Source organism: Chiloscyllium plagiosum, unplaced genomic scaffold, assembly GCF_037043375.1.
Source record: "Chiloscyllium plagiosum isolate Xiang-an unplaced genomic scaffold, Cpla_swu_hap1 HiC_scaffold_8, whole genome shotgun sequence".
Taxonomy (NCBI): Eukaryota; Metazoa; Chordata; class Chondrichthyes; order Orectolobiformes; family Hemiscylliidae; genus Chiloscyllium; species Chiloscyllium plagiosum.
Window position 1 is genome coordinate 61,123,279 of NW_028270146.1, and position 20,373 is coordinate 61,143,651.

The 20,373-nt window shown below is 38.4% G+C and overlaps 1 long non-coding RNA gene across 1 annotated transcript in view; it reads right to left on the reverse strand.

Moving 5' to 3' along the window:
• LOC148149413 (uncharacterized) overlaps positions 1 to 20,373 on the reverse strand; it is a 187,951-nt gene that overhangs the window by 6,867 nt on the left and 160,711 nt on the right. The gene's annotated exons all lie outside the window — the stretch shown is intronic.

The window sequence follows — 20,373 nt, forward strand, 5'->3', positions numbered from 1 at the left end:
TATAGAACTTTACAAAATTGAGGGGTGTGGATAGGGTAAATTGGCAATGTCTTTTCCCTGGGGTAGGGGAGTCCAGAACTAGAGGGCATAGGTTTAGGGTGAGAGGGAAAGATATAAAAGAGACCTACAGGGCAACTTTTTCACGCAGAGGGTGGTACATGTATGGAATGAGCTGCCAGAGAATGTGGTATAGGCTGGTACAACTGCAACATTTAAAAGGCATTTGGATGGGTATATGAATAGGAAGGGTTTGGAGGGATATGGGCTGGGTGCTGGCAGGTGGGACTAGATTGGGTTGGGATATCGGGTTGGCATGGGCAGCTTGGACAAAAGGGTCTGTTTCCATGCTGTACATCTCTATATCTTTGAGCACTTTTATATTTTTGTTTATTTGTTCATGGGATGTCCCTAATTGCCGTTGAGAAGCAGGTGGTGAACCTTGAACTGCCATGATTCAGATATGCTTACAATGCTATAAGAGGGAGTTCTAGAAATTTGATCCAGCAACAGTAAAGAATAATGATATATTTCCAAGTGAGGAAGGTTTGTGGCTTGAATTCCTATTCCAATTCATACCTCCTTATGTAGTCCAGACCCAGGGGTTTGGAAGATGTAGTCGAAGAAGCTGCAGAACATCTTTATAGATAGTGTACACTGTCACTGGTGGTGTGGGGATTGAATGTTTATTGTGCTGGATGCAGTACTAATTGTATTTAGTATCTTTTTATTTAAAGCAATATTAAGTGATAAGCAGTTTGAAGTGTTCAAAACAAGTGAGTTGATTATCCTTGATAATGTCCTAGTTCTTGAGTCACGGCTGAAAGTGCAGAAAATTCCTTGATGCTGTTGACTTCTCTTCATTTTCGATGGAAGGCAGGGTGAAGGGTCAGTGGGAAGCTCTTTTCAGAATTCCCAACATCCGACCTGTCTGTAGCCACAGTACTTAATGACTGATCCAATTAAGCTTATGGGCTTTGGTAACCAGTAGGATGTTTACAGCAGGGAATTTCATCTGTGATAATTGTTTCATGTAAATAGCAGGTGGTTAGATTCTCCATTGTTGGAAATGCTTGTTTCTTGGCACTTTTATGGTGTGAATACACTGCCTACTATCAGTTCAAGTCAGAATATGGTCCAGGTCTTGTTGCATGTGGTCACAAATTGCTTCATGATCTGAAATTGTGAATGGCAACACAAATCATTAGCGAGCATCATTTACATCTGACTTTAATTGGCTGAAACAGCGTTGGATACTGTCTTGAGAAACCTCGGGCTCTGTGGTACAATGTTAGTGTACGAGGCAGTTCTAAGAGGCCCATGTTTACGTCCCACCTGCTCCAGAGGTAAAATCATAGAATCTGTACAGTGCAGAAAGAAGCCATCAAGTCTGTACCACCACTCCGAAGAAGTCCCACCCTGACCAAGCACCCTACCCTGCTCTGTAACACCATATTTAGCTTCGTCAATCCAGCTAACTTTCTGGAATGTGGGAGGAAAACTGGCAGCAATCCACACACGCTGGGACAACGTGTAAACTCCACACAGACATTTGCCTGAGGGTGGAATCGAATCCAAGTTCCTGGTGCTGAGGCAGCGGTGCTGCCCTGTAAATATATAATAACATTGCTGAACAAGTTAGTTAGAATCTCTGTCCTAAGGAATCTAGATGTCCTGGGATCAAAATGTTTGGTCTCCAACAAGCAGAACTGTCTTCCTTTGTGTGAGGGAAGTTTTCCATCTGATTTTTTAATTTTATTTTTGCCTTCAATCTACTAAATTTCCTTGATGCCACGCTCTGTCAAATGCTGTCTTGGAAGTCAGCATTATCAGCTTATCTCTAAAATTCAATTCTTCGGTCCATATTGAGAGTAGACAGATACACTAATTAGCTTTTTCTACATTTTGTGGATAGTGCATGCCTGGATACTGATATTGTTGGTTCGGTGCACTGGAGCACATTGACCAATGAAAGTCTTTGTTTAGTTCTAGAACTAAAGGTCTTCAGCACTAAAACTGAAAGTTGTTGGTGTCTTTAGCCTTTATTATATCCAAAGTGCTCAAACCATTTTTCTATCTAGTATACTGAATTGGCTGAAGGAGTATTTATTGTACTCTGGATCTCTGGGGGAGTGGTGTACATAATCTGTATGGTATCTCTGACTGAAAATGTTGCAAAATCTTCAGTCATGTATTTTGTGCACTCATGTTGGATTCTGGCACTTTGAGAATTGGAATTTACGTAGAGCTTGTTCATCCAGAATGCACCACTGCCTTTAGGGACTAGATACAACAGGACTGCAGAGCTTTGATCTTATCTGTTGGTGGCTGCATATCTTCGTAGAAGCAGCATTCTGCAGGCAGTGCTTAGCATGCAATTTGTTCACCTGTAGCTTCACCAGGTTGGCACCTCATTTTCATGAAGCATTGCTGTTGGCATGCTCTGTCTCAATCCATTTTTGACCCTGCCCTGCTGCTAATGGTACAGTGAAGATTGTGCTGGACCATGGATTACAGATTGTTAACTTACAATCCTCTGGGACCATTCTAGAGTGTTTTGTAATTTTGAAAAATTATACTCTTCACATCCTCCATCTTTGCAGCTGAAAGGTAAAGTCTCTATAGTCATAGCAGCCCTATGGACTGGTCTCTTAGATGATTTGTGGTTGTTTAGCCTGAGGATAGGGCTGCAAAGGCAAGACCTTCATGGTGACCTAAATCAGTGCAGATGTTGAATCTGTGCTGTTGGCATCACACTCCATTGCAAACTAGCTGCCCAGTCAATGGAGCTAGCTGTCTCCTTTCAGAATCCTGGGATATAGGTCATCAACTATTAGCATCAACTATTAGATACTGAGTACCTTGAAATAAATTGGTTTCCAACACCAATTTTCCTCAATTAGGTTATTGGATTAAAATGTATTAAAACTAAACACAGAAATGCCCCTTCAAAAATAGGGGCGAGCTGGAACTCTGCAGTTGAACCAGCAAATGCTGAAATTTGTTCTATAAAAAATCAATTTCTCCTCTTTCAGATGCTGACTTGAAGCCAAATTAAATAATATTTAGTTTTTTTTGTCCAGTAAAATTGAGCTCCAAATAGAACCTTGACACAGAGTCCCTCAAAGCATAACCATACCCTGACCAAAATGATATTAGAGATAAAATGTGTATATGTTTCTAATGAAGGACAGTTGCTGTAAGTTTCCATTTTTTTGTTACTGGATAAGCATGAACTAGTTGAGATTTAACCCTTTTTATAGAATCATTGGAAGGAATGATTTTTTTTCCTTTAATCTTTGAATTGAGTCTTTAAATTCAAGAACATTTGTTTTAGTCAAAAAACAAATTGTTTGGAATATTGTTCGCACAACCACTAAATTGTTACAGTGCAGCAGGAGGTTACTTGAGTCTGCACTGGCTCTTGGAACAGAGATTTACTCATTCAGTTCTTCTCCCTTCTCCCCTGCATATCCTTCCTTTCTAGATAAGTTTCCTACCCTTTGAATACTTTAATTGAAACTGCATCCTCCACCATCTCAGGCAGTACGTTCCGGACTTTTAAACACTTCCGTGCAGCAAGTTTTTCTTTTGCTGCTTTTGTCAATCACCTTCTGTAAGCAGTTAATGAATTAGACAAGCATTTACAATAGACCATACATCAATGAATGATTTTATGCTAAGTACAATATACAGTTATTAAACATGAATAACTACTGTAATCACTGAAATTTAGAATAATTTCTATTAATGTTTGGGGGGAAATAAAGGTACTTATCTCCCATTTCTACTGCAAATATCTAGTTTGTGTGTTTAGTAGATATTAAAATTTCATTTCTAAAAATTAAAATGGGAGGAAATTGAATAAATGCAATTGAAGCATTTTGAAGTATATTGCCCTTCAAAAGTTGATTTGGGATTAGCAGCTAGAAAGGTAAGAGCAAGCTCATCTGTCTTGAGCTGGAGATGTCTAAACTACTTGCAATAAGGCCAGTCCTGAAAGATTGCTTTTCATTTTGGGAATTAAAACTGAATTCATTAAAATTGTTTTATGAACTTAGAGGCATTTAAAACCCACTTATTTCATCAGATTGAAAAAGAAATTGTTAATAAGCTAAAAGTCAAGCTCAGAGTAGGCTACATCATCATGGAGATAGGTGGAACTTAAGGTTATCTCATTTCAATTTAAATGTTATCCGGGAGAGGAGGTAACATCAGCTGAAAGGAGAGTGTATTGAAACAAGATGGCTGCTTCAGGCAGAACAAATGCTACTGTTAGCAAACTCCAAGCAGTTAAGGTTCAGGCTAAATTCTAAATTAGGGTGAATCCATGCTATGGATAAAGCCTCGGACTAATAAGAAACCTTGAGAGCCATTGATAGTTTAGCATAGCCATAAGTGGGGTGAAAGAAGCCCATAGCAATATTTGTTTATGCAGTTCAGAAATTCAGCAGCTTGTTGACGCTAGTATGATTTTTTTAAAATTAGAAATGGAATTGTCATGCTAATTAGACACTTGGGAGCTGTTTCAGTTCAGGAGGGAACAGTTGTTGAGACAGTCAGAGTGCATGGTTTTGACACTGGATTCTGAACTTATCCCAGTCTTTGGGACTAACACTGACTTTGCCCTCTTTTATATACTTTGTTTTCCCTTTCAACTTAATACTCTCCTTAACCTCCTTGGTTAATCATGGGTTGATTTATCCCCCTCAGAATTGCTCTTCCTCACTGGAATGTATTTTTGCTAAGAGTCATGAGTTACCTCCTTAAATGTCTGCCACTGCCTGCCTTACCGTCTTGCCTGCAAATCTGTCTGTTGTTGAGACAGCCTCAGTGCATGGTTTTGATGCTGTTCTAAGGCCAGATCGTTTTACAGTGAAAAGTTGGAACTTCCTTGCAAAGGTACTGGAGCTTTAGTGAGAAGTGTCAGGATTTATCTTGGTTACAATAAAATGCATTGAGAATTTCATTCACCATTCATCTGTTAATTCTTATTTACCTAAATTTAAATCCTGAATGTTAGAATCTAAATTTGGTTAGTTTAGAATCATTATCTTGCATGTTCAGTATAGCAATTTAGTCATTGTATTTGTTAATTTGGCAAACTTGAATAATAGCATTTTTGTCACTTCAATTCAATTCTTGAATCCTGCCTGTCATTTTCTTACCCATTTTCTTCAAAGCATTCTATTGTTAAAAAGAATACCTATCAAACCAGTTCATAACAAAGTTCTGGTTTATCCAGTATAGGCACAACTAGGATCACACCTCGATTAGATTTCTTAGTGACATGTCTCATTGTGTCCTTGGAATGAGAAACATGACATTGGTTTATATCATGAATTTTCTATGATCATTTGTAGTAACTCATTGGTGGTTAATCACTCTCTTTTTTGGGGTGGGGGAAACCACTTCCAATGTTAGGCAATGAGGAATGAGCACTAATTCAGTAGTAAAGTTTTACATGACTCTCAGAAATCCAATGGCAGGATACTGCATTATTCAGGAAACAGAATAAAATATTAAAACTTTTAGAGAGCATTAGAAATAACTTTCAAGAGCAATGTACCATGGGGCCAGGCAGGGAGCAAGTTAGCTTGGAGCTGCTAATGGTAATGAGGGAGGTTAAATTACTGCTGAGTAAAAGATTACCAACAAAGTAGTGATCATAACATCATAGACTTAAATATTCAGTTTGAAAGTGAGAAATTTTGGTCAAAAATAATTGCGCTTAACTTAAAGCGAATTACAATGGAATGAAGGTAGGGTGGATAGATTAGCAGGCAAGATATTTTTCCAGGAAATTAGAAGCTGGGATACTGAAATATTCCAACAGTGGAGAAAAAGACAGTCTTGATTTAGCTTCATGTCAATTTTATATACTTTATTTATGCAACAGCTCTGAAGAGACTTTTATTTATAATTACCACAATGTGTTTTTGGGCACGTTTTTGAGGACTTGAGTTCAAGACTTTTTTTGGAGCTTAATATTACAGCCAATCAATTTAAAATCCAATGTTGTGGTGGATGTTTAGTCAAGAGCACATATGAAGGAAATAATACTGTGATCAAAATAAATAAAAGTATGGTTCTATGAATTCTTGTTTACAGTTTAATTTTACTTGTTAAAATAACAACAAAGGATCGGTGTTACGAAGTAATGATTGATTTGAAAATGCCTCTTAAGGGATATCTTTTCAATTTTTTTTGATGTGTGTTAAACTAATTTTGCAGTTTAGATCATTTTAAAAATAAACAAATAGTTAAGGTTTAGTACTTTGGTGGCTCTTCAAAAAAGATCAGTCATTCTGTGATCTCGGTGCACCAGTTCCAAGAAGATCTATGATGCAATCAAGTGCTGAGGTTAATGGGTTAAGAAGTTTATATTTTTGGGTTTATCACTGTGTAACCATGTTAAGCCATTAGTTTTGACATGTGTTCAGTTCAGAAAATGCCAAACTTTAGTTGTGAAGAGTTAAATTCAAAAGCAAGTATTTATTTCTTTCCTTGTAGGTTTTAGTTCTTTTCAGAAGAAAGCAAAAGCAGTTTTTATTCCCTCTGTCTAGTGTGAAGTTTCCAAGTTAGGAGAGTTTGGTATACAACAGTCTTCAGGTTAGAATTGAGAAAGTTTTTTAATTCGGGCTGTTGTCAGGTTTGGACGAAAAGGGGAGAGGTTGAACAGGCTAGGGCTGTTTTCCCTGGAGCATCGGAGGCTGAGGGGTGACCTTATAGAGGTTTATAAAATCGTGAGGGGCATGGATAGGATAAATATGATAAATTCCCCTGGGGTGTGGGAGTCCAGAACTAGAGGGCATAGGGTTAGGGTGAGAGGGGAAAAATATAAAAGAAACCTAAGGGCAACCTTTTCAAACGTGTGTATGGAATGAGCTGCCAGAGGAAGTGGTGGAGGCTACTACAATTGCAACATTTAAAAGCATCTGGATGAGTACTTGAATAGGAAGGGTTTGTTGGGATATGGGCCGGGTGCTGGCAGGTGGGACTAGATTGGGGTGAGATATCTGGACAGCATGGACGAGTTGGACCAAAGGGTCTCTTTCCGTGCTGTACATCTCTATGACTCAGGTAAATTTGTCCCCATAATTCAGGAAAGAGAAACTGGAAGTAGTTAAGTAAAAGCAGTATGGAGGTTGAGATCTGAGAGTGGAGTTTAATTTTTCTGCATTGAATGTTGAGAACAGTTTGAAATCCTTGCTGTTTGTTTCAACTGTAACAGGTTTGTTTGTTTTTTGTGTAATAAGTTTGTGTTTTGTTAACATCTGCAGCCTTGTGTGACCAATTACTACATTAAATATCTAAATAAAATTTAAACCTACTTATTAAGCCACATTTCATTCTTTGGTTAGCAAGTTCACAGAGTATTCAACTTGTCTGTTATGTTTAACCTTCAAGTGTATTAGAAAGTGACAATAAGGCTTGTCCAAACTGATTTGAATATAATGGATGATGATTTGAGATTTGTTTCCACTTGTAGTTGAGTTTTATGCAAACACTGGAAATGCCATGTATTTTAAAAATCACCAACCTGTTTTCTTTTTTAAGCCCTGAAGTACATCACTCCATTATTTAACAACCTAATAGACAGTCATGATCAAAACAGCATTTATGCAGCAAAATCATATTCGCAATAGATTTTAATTGGGGACTGTTGTATAGTTAACTGTTCTGTTGAGGAAATGGCAGAACTGTGTAACTGTTACAGGAAAATATTGTATAGTGTAAATAATAGCATAAATTAAATTGAGCTGTAATTTCTTGGGGTTAGTACAAGTCGTTTGAAAATCTGTGGACCCTTGTGGTCTCTTCATTTTGGTCAATGCATTCATGGCAATAATTCATTTTTTTGATGTCATGGTTACTATAGGAGTTTAATTTTGCAAGGCAAATTTTACTGTTTCATATGATATGGAGAAAGGAGGCTATTTTGGTCCAGTAGGAATGTCCATACCTCTGAGTTAGAGGCCTGGGTTCAAGTACCACCTGTAGGGTGTATGCAACTCTACAGGTTCATTAGAAAATATGGATGTCCATCCTGTAGTTGGTCCTAGTGTAGATGCCTGACATTTTTTCATAGAATACAATATTCTATGCTGACCTTTTTGTTAGTGTTTCGTTACTAGACTTGGTTTCCTTTTCAGAAGTGAGTGAGTGATGACGAAGTTGGTCAGTTAATCTTTGTTTTTCTTCAGTCCAGACTCAAACTATTTTTTTTTTCTTTCGCCATATGTGAACATTGCTAACAAGGCCAGCATTTGTTGTCCTTGAATGGAATTACTTGCTTAGATAATTGAGAGTCAACCCTGTTGGTGTGGTTCTGGATGATGCTCAAATAAGGATGGCAGATAATCTTCCCTTTAAGGACATTAGTGAACCAACAGATTTTTACGACAATTGATTGTTGTCATGGTTACCATTACTGATACTAGTTTTATGTTCTAGATGTATTGCCATCATAGGATTTATATCTATCTCTATAGCAATAATTAACCTGGACCTCTGGATTTTCAGTCCAGTGGCATTACCCCCCCATCTTCCTTTTGCGCAGTTCCTGGTAATACAGTATTTGTTTTTATAACTGCTGATTTCTTTTGATTGGTGTGAAGTCATATTTTGTTCTTTAATTCTTAAGAAAATTGTAACGTAGTGCTCAGCATTCTGATCGATTAGTCTGTCTTAATTATCATGTTTTGGGTTCAAAAAGACTTGACGGACAAGAGGCAGCAATGTTTTAATGTTAGTAAGTTTTGCAAAGAAAACTTGAGTTTCTAGTCATTTCCAATTGTTTTCAATGTGTACTTGACCAGAAGTGCTATAATGTCGTCTGGAGTAATTAGTACATCAATACTAATTACTGTAATATTTGGGAAATTCTTTATTAGATTGTAGAAATTATAAGATTCAATTTTCACTATAGCATTCAGTATTGTTTCTGCCTCCTCGTTATGTGAAAAGTGTTGAAGGTAATGTTTTCCAGAGGAAAAGTCACAAACTAAAACAGTGATTACTGCTTAGTACTTTGTAAAAATTGTTCAGCTTGGTTCCCCAAGCATTGTCATGGAGTATTAAAATAGGGTTTGTGCTTCAGATACTGATCTGCACCATGGTTTTTATCAAAGATGGTTAGAAATTATTTTGTTCATCAACCCACTTCTGAAATGGTTTGATGGATTGATCATTAAACCTTTTGTGCAGTTTAGTATATAATGCAGTTTCCAACCTCGTGCACCAGATTATGGCATAACTCTATTGAGCTTTGCTGTTCTGTCTAAACTATCGAGGATTATCCTGGAAGCAAGGACACATTTTTTTCTCTCTACATACTCCTAACTTGTGGACTAATATAATCTTTTGGCTGGATGCCAACTTTAGTCTGTTTATCCTTCTGAACAGCCCTTCTGTTTCTTGTACATTAGTTGTGCTACATAAATGCAAGTTGATCCCTTTAGATAGAGACTAAAATCAGTCAGCAATATAAACACAGATGGGCACGAAGCAAAGCACCACAGCATCCAATGTGTTTTACTCTTAAATATAAAAGCGCCACGCTGAGCTGTAGGTTTGATATCCAGACGTTTCATTACCTCTTTCTCCTGGATGGGGTTCCTGGGGTTTGTGGTGATGTCATTTCCTGTTTGTTTTCTGAGGGGTTGATAGATGGCATCTAGATCTATGTGTTTGTTTTATGGCGTTGTGGTTGGAGTGCCAGGCCTCTAGGAATTCTCTGGCATGCCTTTGCTTAGCCTGTCCCAGGATAGATGTGTTGTCCCAGTCGAAATGGTGGTTTTTTTCATCCGTGTGTAGGGCTATGAGGGAGAGAGGGTCGTGTCTTTTTGTGGCTAGCTGGTGTTCGTGTATCCTGGTGGCTAACCTTCTTCCTGTTTGTCCTACGTAGTGTTTGTGGCATTCCTTGCATAGAATTTTGTAGATGACGTTGGTTTTGTCCATGGGTTGTACTGGGTCTTTTAAGTTTTAGTTTTTGTTTGAGAATGTTGGTGGGTTTGTGTGCTACTAGGATTCCTGGGACAGGCTAAGCAAAGACATGCCAGAGAATTCCTAGAGGTCTGGCACTCCAACCACAACGCCATAAACAAACACATAGATCTAGATGCCATCTATCAACCCCTCAGAAAACAAACAGGAAATGACATCACCACAAACCCCAGGAACCCCATCCAGGAGAAAGATATAAATAGAAAGCAGGAGACAACAGCTTCGCTTCACTTGGAGATCGCCACTGTTACCTAGCCAGATAATGAAACGTCTGGATATCAAACTTACAGCTCAGCAAGCAAATCTACATCCTAAACCTCAACCTGAGCTACAAACCTTGCACAAAAGCACCAAGATTTGATTTGGTTTATTTTTATCACATGTCCCTAGGTACAGTGAAAAGTTTTGTTTTGTGTGTGGTTGAGGCAGATCATATCATGCAAGTGCATTAAGGGTAATAGAACATAGTGAGGAATACAATATTACAGCTGCACACATGGCACAAAGTGAGATTAACGTTTATAAATTTAAATTTCGAGAAGTCCATTCAGATATCTAACAGCAAGGAAGAAGCTGTTCTTGAGTCTGGCATGTCTGTTTAAGCTTTGTATCTTCTGCCCAGTGGAAGAGGTTAGAAGAGAGAACCAGAGTTCTCTAATTATGTTGGTTAGCTTCCTGATGCAACGAGAAGTGCAGATGGAGTCTATGGATAGAAGGTTGGCTTGTGTGATGGACTGGACTGTGTTCACAACTCTTTGTAGTTTCTTATGGTCCTGGGCAGGCAAGCCGTGATGCATCCGGTTGTAATATTTCTATGGTGCATCTATTAAAAATTAGTAAGAGTCTTTACAGGTATTTCCTTTTTTAACCTCTTGAAGTAGAGGTGGTGTTGTGCTTTCTTGACCGTAGCATCAATGTGGTTGGGCACTATGTGTATTGAATTCAGACTTTGTGCTGAAATGTTTCCCATTGGCAGAAATGGAAAGCAGCTGTGGCATTCTCACCTCCGAACTAGACCTTATAAAGAAGGAAGTGGAAGGGTAGTCTGAGTTTTGTTAGTCAGGAATAGTTTTGATCATGTATGCTCGATGAAGTAGTTTTTTGTTATGTAAGCTAAGCTCCTACTTGTGAGATTTAGATATGGCTTTAATTTAGATTAACCTAGATTTATTGATTGTTGAAAGTTCTCTGCTTAAAGTTGGATTAGGAATGCTTAAACAATTCTATTTCTCATTAGAACTCCCCTTTAGAATGTGATTATGTACTATGGTGCTATTAATATAGTTGAGTTTAGTAGGCTGCTGTTTTCTTAAAAAAAAACAATTGCTGGTCTATCCACTTGAGGTTTTTTCTTTTAAACTGTACAAAACACTTTGCTATCCTCCTTGCACTGTGAGGCATGTGTTAATCTTTTGCTCATTCAAGTGCTTCTTAAGATAATAAGTGGCCTGGTATCTTTGATTTATAGTACATTCTGACATAGTTATGACATGCCCTGTTTCAAGGTTGATTAATGTATTAGTAGTTAAAAATATTATTGATTTTAAATGGAACTGGATAGGTTCTTTGATCTGGTTTGTACTGGAAAGTTTGCTTTTAACTTGACGTTTTAGAACCTGTATAAGTTGCAATAGATGGGTGTAACCAGGAAATTTTCAAAAGTGGTGCTAACTGAGCTTATAACTAGCAATAAATTGCACTTCAAAGGGGTATTATAGCAAATAATTCTGGTCCTTCAGTTGGTTGTAGTGAGTATAGTTTGCTAGGGTTTGAGTGAAGATGGAGAAACCTGATGACTTAATATTGGCATTTTAACTATGCCTTTAAGCCTCGCTGAATAGAAAAGGTACTTCTGGTTAAACCTTTAATAGGTAATTTATTGTAATACGGTATATTCTAAGATTAAAAAACTTTACATATCAATATTCTTTTTAAATTGGATAAATAAAATGATACGCATGTTCTTGCAGAATGGTGCATCCTTAAGACAGTGATGTTCAAAGCTTAGCTTGGTGTCCCCAAGAGAGAACATGATTTATTGTACCCTATTGTCTTCGTCTTGTAGCCATGATTGCCAAGGAGTAATCTTATTGCATCAAATTTATCATATTATGAAAATAGACGTACCTACATGAGTATACAGAAACATGCAAAGAAGTGAAGGCCCTTGATTCTTTTATTTTTCTGTTACTTTTTCATCACACCTTGAGTGCAACTGTTCAGTTTTGACATGAAAATGTAACTGAATATTATGGTACAAAGATCCTTTTTAAAAATTGTTCCAAATACTGTAAATACTAATTCTTTGAACGTTAAAAAAAAAATGCTGGTTTTATTAACCCACTTTTAATGTGACTAACGTGCTGTTCAGATTTGTTTTTGGGATGAGGGATTGTTAAAGAATGAGACTTGCTGTTAGAATTGTTCAGAAACAATTCTGCATATGAATGTTTTGGGATAGCTATTAAGCATTTCATAATTAAGTTTGGTAAATTTGAGCTGCTTTTAATTTTTTGTATTGTCACAAATATAAAATGGGCATAGTTAGTTTGATATTTCATCACTTATTACTTGTTAACAGGTTTTAAGAGGTTCGGTTCCTGAATATTATGAAAGCAGGGAGTTGGTGAGTTCAGTTGGCTGGGTGGCAGGCTTGCGATGATGCCAACAGTGGGTTCTTGCACTAGCTGAGGTTACTGTGAGGAACTCCTCAACCTCTCCGTGTGACCCTCGGGTAAAACCACCAATAGTTGTCTTTGAGAGAGCAACAATGTGGTCTGGTAGAACAATGGTGAGTCTTTACTTTTTATTATAAAAGCTCCATCAACCTTTCCCTTGGATTTGTATTCTCCCTCCTGCTTCGCAAGAATATATGTCCTTTGCTAGAGAGTAAAATCCAAGTTTGGTTTCATTGCACATTATTATTATTATTATTATTATTATTATTATTATTATTATTATTATTATTATTATCATCATCTACAACACCATAAGGTGTAGAAGCAGAATGGGCTGTCGAGCCCATTCAGTGAGATTATGCTTATTCTGATTATTTTAAACTCAAATTTCCTGTCTTTTCCATATAATCCTAGATTAATTACTGATTTAAAAAATTGCCTCACCAACCTTGAAATATACTTAATGAAACAAACTGAACAGCTTTCTGCAGTAAAGAATTCCACAGATTCACATTTGAATACAGAACTGGCTTGAAGGTAGAAGAGAGGGTGGTGGTAGAGAGTTGCTTTTCAGACTGGAGGCCTGTGACCAGTGGAGTGTCACATGGATTGGAGCTGGGCCCACTACTTTTCATCATGTATATAAATGATTTGGATGTGAACATAGGGGGTATCGTGAGCAAGTTTGCAGATGACATCAAAATCGGAAGTGTGGTGGACAGTGAAGAAATTTACCTCAAATTACAACGGGATCTTGATCAGATGGGCCAATGGGCTGAGGAGTGGTAGTTGGGGTTTAATTTAGATAAATGCAAGGTGCCTCATTTTGGGAAAGCAAATCTTAGCAGGACTTATACACTTAATGGTAAGGACCTGGGAGGGGTTCCTGAACAAAGAGACCTTGGAGTGCAGGTCCATAGTTCCTTGAAAGTGGAGTTGCAGGTAGATAGGATAGTGAAGAAGGCGTTTGGCATGCTTTCCTTTATTGGTCAGGATATTGAGTACAGGAGTTAGGAGGTCATGTTGTGGCTGTACAGGACATTGGTTGGGCCACTTTTGGAATATTACATGCAGTTCTGGTCTCCTTCCTGTCAAAGATGTTGTGAAACTTGAAAGGGTTCAGTTAAGATTTACAAGGATGTTGCCAGGGTTGGAGGATTTGAGTAATGGGGAGAGGTTGCTATTTTCCCTGGAGCGTCGAAGGCTGAGGGGTGACCTTATAGAGGTTTATAAAATCATGAGGGGCATGGATAGGAGAAACAGGCAAGGTCTTTTCCCTGGGGTGGGGGGTGTCCAGAGCTAGAGGGCATAGGTTTAGAGTGAGACAGGAAAGATATAAAAGGTACTCAAGGGGTAATGTTTTCATGCAGAGTGTGGTGCTTGTATGGAATGAGCTGCTGGGGAAGTGGCAGAGGCTGGTATATTGCAGCATTTAAAAGGCATCTGGATGGGTATATGAATAGGAAGGGTTTGGAGGGATATGGGTCAAGCTGGCAAATGGGACTAGATTAGGTTAGGATACCAGGTTGGCATGGACGAGTTGGACCGAAGGGTCTATTTCCATGCTGTACATCTATGACAACCCTCTGAAAAAAGAAATTTCTGTATATCTCTGTTTTAAATGAACAACCCTTTATTCTGACATTATGTCCTCTGGTCTGAGACTCTTCCCACAAGGGGAAACCACATTTCTGTACGTACCCTATCTAGTTCCTTAAGAATCTTGTTTATTCCAATACGGTCACCCTTCATCTTTCTAAATTACATTGAGTATCGGCTTAATGTTTTCAACCTGCCCTCCGAAGACAGTTCCTCAAATTTGGTATCAACCTAGATAACATCCCTGGACTGCGTTCAATGATAGCATACCCTTCCTTAGATAAGCAGCCCAAATCTGTTGATCGTATTCCAGCTCGAGTCTGACTAGTGTCTTGTATAAATTTAACAAAACTTCCCCAATGTTTATACTCATTCCCTTTTAAAATAAAGACCAACATTCCATTTGCCTTTTCAAATACCTGCTGAACTTGGATATTAGCTTCCTGTGACTCGTTCATGAAATCTCCGAATCCCTCTGTTCTGTAGCTTTCTGCAGTCCTTCTCCATTTCAGTAATATTCAGCTGCTGTATTCTTCCTGAAAAACTGCATAGCCACATTTTCCCACTATTTCCTCTACCAAGTTTTTGCATACTTGCTTAACCTGTTGATATCCCTTGATAGACATTGCATCATCACCTATGTCTTCCCACCAGCCTTTGTCACACGTAAGTTTCACAGTAGTGCATTTACTTTCCTCATTCAAGTCATTAGTACAGTAAATTGTGACCCCTGTACTGAGTACCTGTGGCACACCACTTGGGTTATATCCTGAAAATTTCATCTTATCCCTCCTCTGTCTTTTGTTTAATCAGTTCAATATACTAATATGCTACTTCCAACACCATGGGTTCTTGTCCTGATGTGTGCTCTCTTTACAAAAACCTTCTGAAAATCCAAATATATTGTATCTAATGCTTTCCTTTTTGCGTATCTAGTTTGTTACCACCTCAAATAATTCTATTAAATTTATCAGGCATGATTTCTTTTTAATGAAGCCATACTGACTCTACTTGATCATAAATTTTTTACCGCTTACTTTAAATTCACAGAAGATGAGGAGAAACCTTTCGCTTAGAGGGTGGTGAAAATCTTGAACTTGTCTGTGAGGGTGAGAGAGGCATAACATTTAAAGGAGTACTTAAATGTGAATTTGCAATGGTGAGGCATACAAGGCCGTAGGCCAAGTGTTTGAAATGGGATGAAAATAGTTAAGTGCTGCTTTTTGACTGGTGCAGACATGATGGGTCAAAGGACCATTGTCTGTACTGTGGATCTCTATGGCTCTGTAAATGCTTGGCTATTATATCCTTTTAATATTAGACTCTAACATTTTTCCAATAACATTAAGCTAATTAGCTAATAGCACATCACAGCACACCCCTTCTCTTTATCTGTAATGCCCACCAGCACGACAAGCCTCTAAGATCATGGCACTGTCTCTGCCCTGTTGTGTATCTTTGACTTACGGCAGCAATGCCTTCAATTCTGTAGGCTCTAGAATTTCTTTCCTAAACTGCTTTCTCCGTCTCCTTTTTTTGTTTTTCTTCAGACTTTTTAAAAATCAACCCATTTGACTAAATTTTCTTTTGTCATCTATCTTGATACCGTCTTGCGTGATTCTGTCAGATTTTGTTAGGACCCACTTCAGAATTTGAGTCTAGAATCAAAGTTGATACTCCAGTGCCATACCAAGGGATGTGTCTTGCATTCAGATGAGATACTAAACGAAGGCCTCTTCCTGCTCAAGTAGTTGTTAAAATTTACGTAGTACTATTTTTGAGAGTGGAGGAAAGTTATCCCTCATGTCCTGGCCAGTGTTTATCCTTTTGTCACAATCAGCAAAACAGATTATTTACTCATTTTCACATGTGCCTTTTGTGTGTGTTGTGGGGGAGTGAGTTTGTGGTATTTATGTAACACTGGGTGAAAGGTTTTGAGCAAGTATCTTCCCTTAAAAAGGGCATGACTGATAAATCCAAGACTCCTGGGTATTAAGGAGCATAAAGGAAGGAAAAAAATAAATTTGATTCCAAGGGATCAATATTACCTCAAACCTGGGCGAGTACAGAAAACATAGTGGTGAGGATAGAATGAAATTAGGAAAACAAAGAGACCATGCAAGCATGTTGATAAATGTAAAATATAGGAATTCAAAAGTTCTTTGATTTCTAGAGAATGTGTTTTGGATGGGGGAGGATAATGTGTTTGTGGAGGTGGAGGACGTTGGAATCCCTTCTGAAGAATCATTCTAATCAGGGAGGAAGAATGTGAAATATTAGTCGATGTTAACATAGTGAGAGAGGAATTTTTAAGAGGTTTAACATCTTCTGAAAAATGTCTCCTCAGGTTTAGATTAGATTACTTAGTGTGAAAACAGGCCCTTTGGCCCAACAAGTCCACACCGACCCACCGAAGCATAACCCACCCCGACCCATTCTCAAACATTTACCCCTTCACCTAACACTACGGGCAATTTAGCCTGGCCAATTCACCTAACCTGCACACTTTTGGATTGTAGGAAGAAACCGGAGCACCCGGAGGAAACCCACGCAGACACGGGAGAATGTGCAAACTCCACACAGAAATTGAACCCGGGTTTCTGGCGCTGCGAGGCAGCAGTGCTAACCACCATGCCGCCGCCCCCCCCCCCCAAGAGAATTAAGAGAAAAGACAGGAAATATCAGAAGTCCAAACAATCAATTTCCAATCTCCTCTTGGAGCGGGGTGGAGGATTGGAGGATACCTCCACTTCCCCCAGCTGATAATTAAGTTCTTTTTCTTGAGGTTCTTGCACACTTGATGCAACTACTACTTGCTAACCTCTGTGAACGAGCAAGGTTTATTAAGCACAGTTAAACACAAGCTTTGGAGAAATCCTGAACACTCTTCGCCATGGTTGCGAACTATGTCCAGGAAACTCTCCCTGAACAAAGGAAACAGTCCTTCTTTATACAAAATCTTTACATCACAGTTAGTAATGCCCCCAAGACAGCCCCTCAGCCATCCTCCCTCACAGTCACATGCTACTCAAGACACAATGCAGTGACCACCTATCATGCAAATCATCCCTTAATGGCCAGATCTGGTGTGAATTGTATTCTTTTGAACTACAGGGAGTAGTCAGAATTCTAACTATAATGTTTTTATTGATTTCTGAATAGGGATGAAAATGTAACTAGGCTTTTGAATAGCAAGGAAATGGCCATGTAAATGCTCTAAATATGAGATTAAGAAATTACCATATATCTGTAAGTCAGAGGCATCCGACCCTAGCCTCGTGACATCTAATTTCCTGCAGGTCAGCAGAGCAAGTTAACTCTTATAATATTATATTCCCTCTATCATTCCATGATAGCCACCTAGATGGCTCTTCCAGCTTTCGTAAAACTCTGACAGCTAGTACTTAAGCAAATTATTGACATACAGCATACAATGATTATAACAACAAAAATTACTAGATCATGTAGTAGATAGGATCCTCCCATGTAGAAAGAAAAGTGTTTGCCAGTAAGGTTCTTAAGTTCACACTCCACCCCCTCCAAGTCGAGTGTGTTATGGACTAGGCCAGACCACTCAAAACATTCTTAAGCAGGCAACCCAGACCATAACTTTGCAATTTGTCTCGCTAAGTGTACAGTGAAAATTACCCAGAGTAAGATAGTCAGGTTGATTACTAGGTTTTAAAAAGACAAATTTATTCCCAAAATGTACTCCATGAACCATAAAGGACAGAATAAAGAACCCCTACAGAACTCAGTCTATCCAAAATAGACTTAATTATGCTGTTCTTAATATACACAACAGTCCCAATAAGCAAACCCCCTTAAACTGCCTTAACAAAAAGCTTTCAGGTTGAAGTTAGGAGGGCAGAGAGAGTTTCCACACAGCCTACTGTTGAATCCCTAACTAGTTCTGGACTGAGCTGCCCAGCTGGAGGGCTGACCACTCCCATTTCATTATACAGGTCACTTCTAAAACATTACCACTTTGGCCTGCAGTCTCATCTGTTTATATATAAACAAAAGACCTCTCAGTACTCATTAACCTCTGTACAAAACTAGTCTAATCGGAACCGGAAGATGTTATGACCCCTGTGGGGAAAAAAAATCAAGAAAAGGAATAGCTCTTTAAAAAAAAAGGATCAGCTTTGTGACAAGTGAAGATGAGCCAGTTATCCAAAATCTCCTGCAGCAAAGTCCAACCTGAAAACAAAATCCAGTCTGTCTTTGCAAACCATTCCACGAAGAAATCCGAATTCTTCGATCAGGGCAGTTAAATACGTAACAAAATGGACAAGACTCAATACTTGCAGAGATGCTTCAGATAGAGGATACCAGCTTATCGGAGTGTGAAGTGCTGCAGCAGCAGCAACAGGCTAGTGAATGCAGCATTCTTTGCTGCTCCCGCTCTGCTGTCAAATGTAACAAAGCCAACTGGCTGTTTTGATGTCAGCTTGATCAGTCTACCTTCATATCCCTTTTAAATGCTTGAAAGAGAAGGTAAGGCTCACATGGTTTAATATCCATAGGAAGGCTACTAACCAGCATACAGACCTCCTCTTTACAATTGTTAGCTTCACTTTTTGTGCTCGTGACTGGAGAGCTGATTGAATCCATTGGATCAGGTTTTGGAGGGGTAGGTGGTGGTGGTCTGAAGGCATGCTTTACCTGTGAATGGAGAAACTCTAGAGACTGTTAGCTGCTGAAAGTATCTTTGCATTTCCTCTTTCTCTCATTCCTTCCTTGCCAAGGTGGATATCCGTATGAAGACAGTCACTCAGTTAACTACACTAAATTGTGTCTGCCTATTGTAACATTCTCAGTCATCTTGAAGTCTGTTATTCTGTTTACTATTTATGGCATTATCAAGTTTTATACAATCCATAAACTTCTAAATTGTGCTGCCTAAACAATTCAATCATTTATAAGCAACAATCAGTGGTCCTAAAATCAAACCCTTTGGGGACCCCATTCAGGTTATTCAAAAATTGTTTTCCTTTAACAAATTAATACTTGGCTAAATGTGAAAATTGTCAGGAAAAGTATTTCAAAAATTTGGAACAGCAAGAAAACAACAATGTTTCCTGTGCTTTAGTCAATGAAGAAGCAGTTTCAGTTCTGATTTAAATCTCAAATATTTGTGGGAAACAAATACAGAATATATTAAAATACGTTCTCCAAATGAAACTTCCCAAATAAAATTACAGTGGCAACTTTCGTTGAGATCAACATTCTTTGAATTTGCAATATGAAGGGGGCCAATGAACTGTTAACAATAATTGACAGAACTGAAACAGCTCAGCCTCGTTCGAATATTCTCTAAAATCTTAACCAAACATCAAAATTAAAATGCTCTCTTCTTTTTGTGAAAACTCTGCATTAAAAACAGCAAAGATATTTTAATAAAATACTTTAATCTGGCTAAAGCATGACCACCGACACAACTTTTTTTTAAACAAACATTGTAGAATTTCAAACAACTCGGGCTCAAGGTCCTCAATTTGTTTTAAGGTTACAAGTTTGATAATTTTAAAAAGAACATAATGTTGTATGATAATGTGAAAACAAAATCTGCCCTATTACATAGCCTGCAAAACACTATAGTGAATTGAGATTCGGATTCTATAAGACAAAACAGTTGCTAAAAGGATTTTCTGAACCAGTATTTTAACAAACTAAAATATTTAAATATCAAATGCTTTCAGTATGGCATAGTTTACATTGAGCTGGAAATGTGTTGCTGGAAAAGCGCAGCAGGTCAGGCAGCATCCAGGGAACAGGAGAATCGACGTTTCGGAATCCTGAAGAAGGGCTTATGCCCGAAACGTCGATTCTCCTGTTCCCTGGATGCTGTCTGACCTGCTGCGCTTTTCCAGCAGCACATTTCCAGCTCTGATCTCCAGCATCTGCAGACCTCACTTTCTCCTCAAATAGTTTACATTGAAACTTCCTTTATCGACCCAAGAAATAGTACAACCTCAATTTCAGCATTTCTCGCTTTTTCTTTGCATCCTCTCAATGAAATTACACTTAAAGAGAAAACCCTTGCAGCTGACCACACGGCACCCAGAAGAAGGACTCGCAGAGTCGA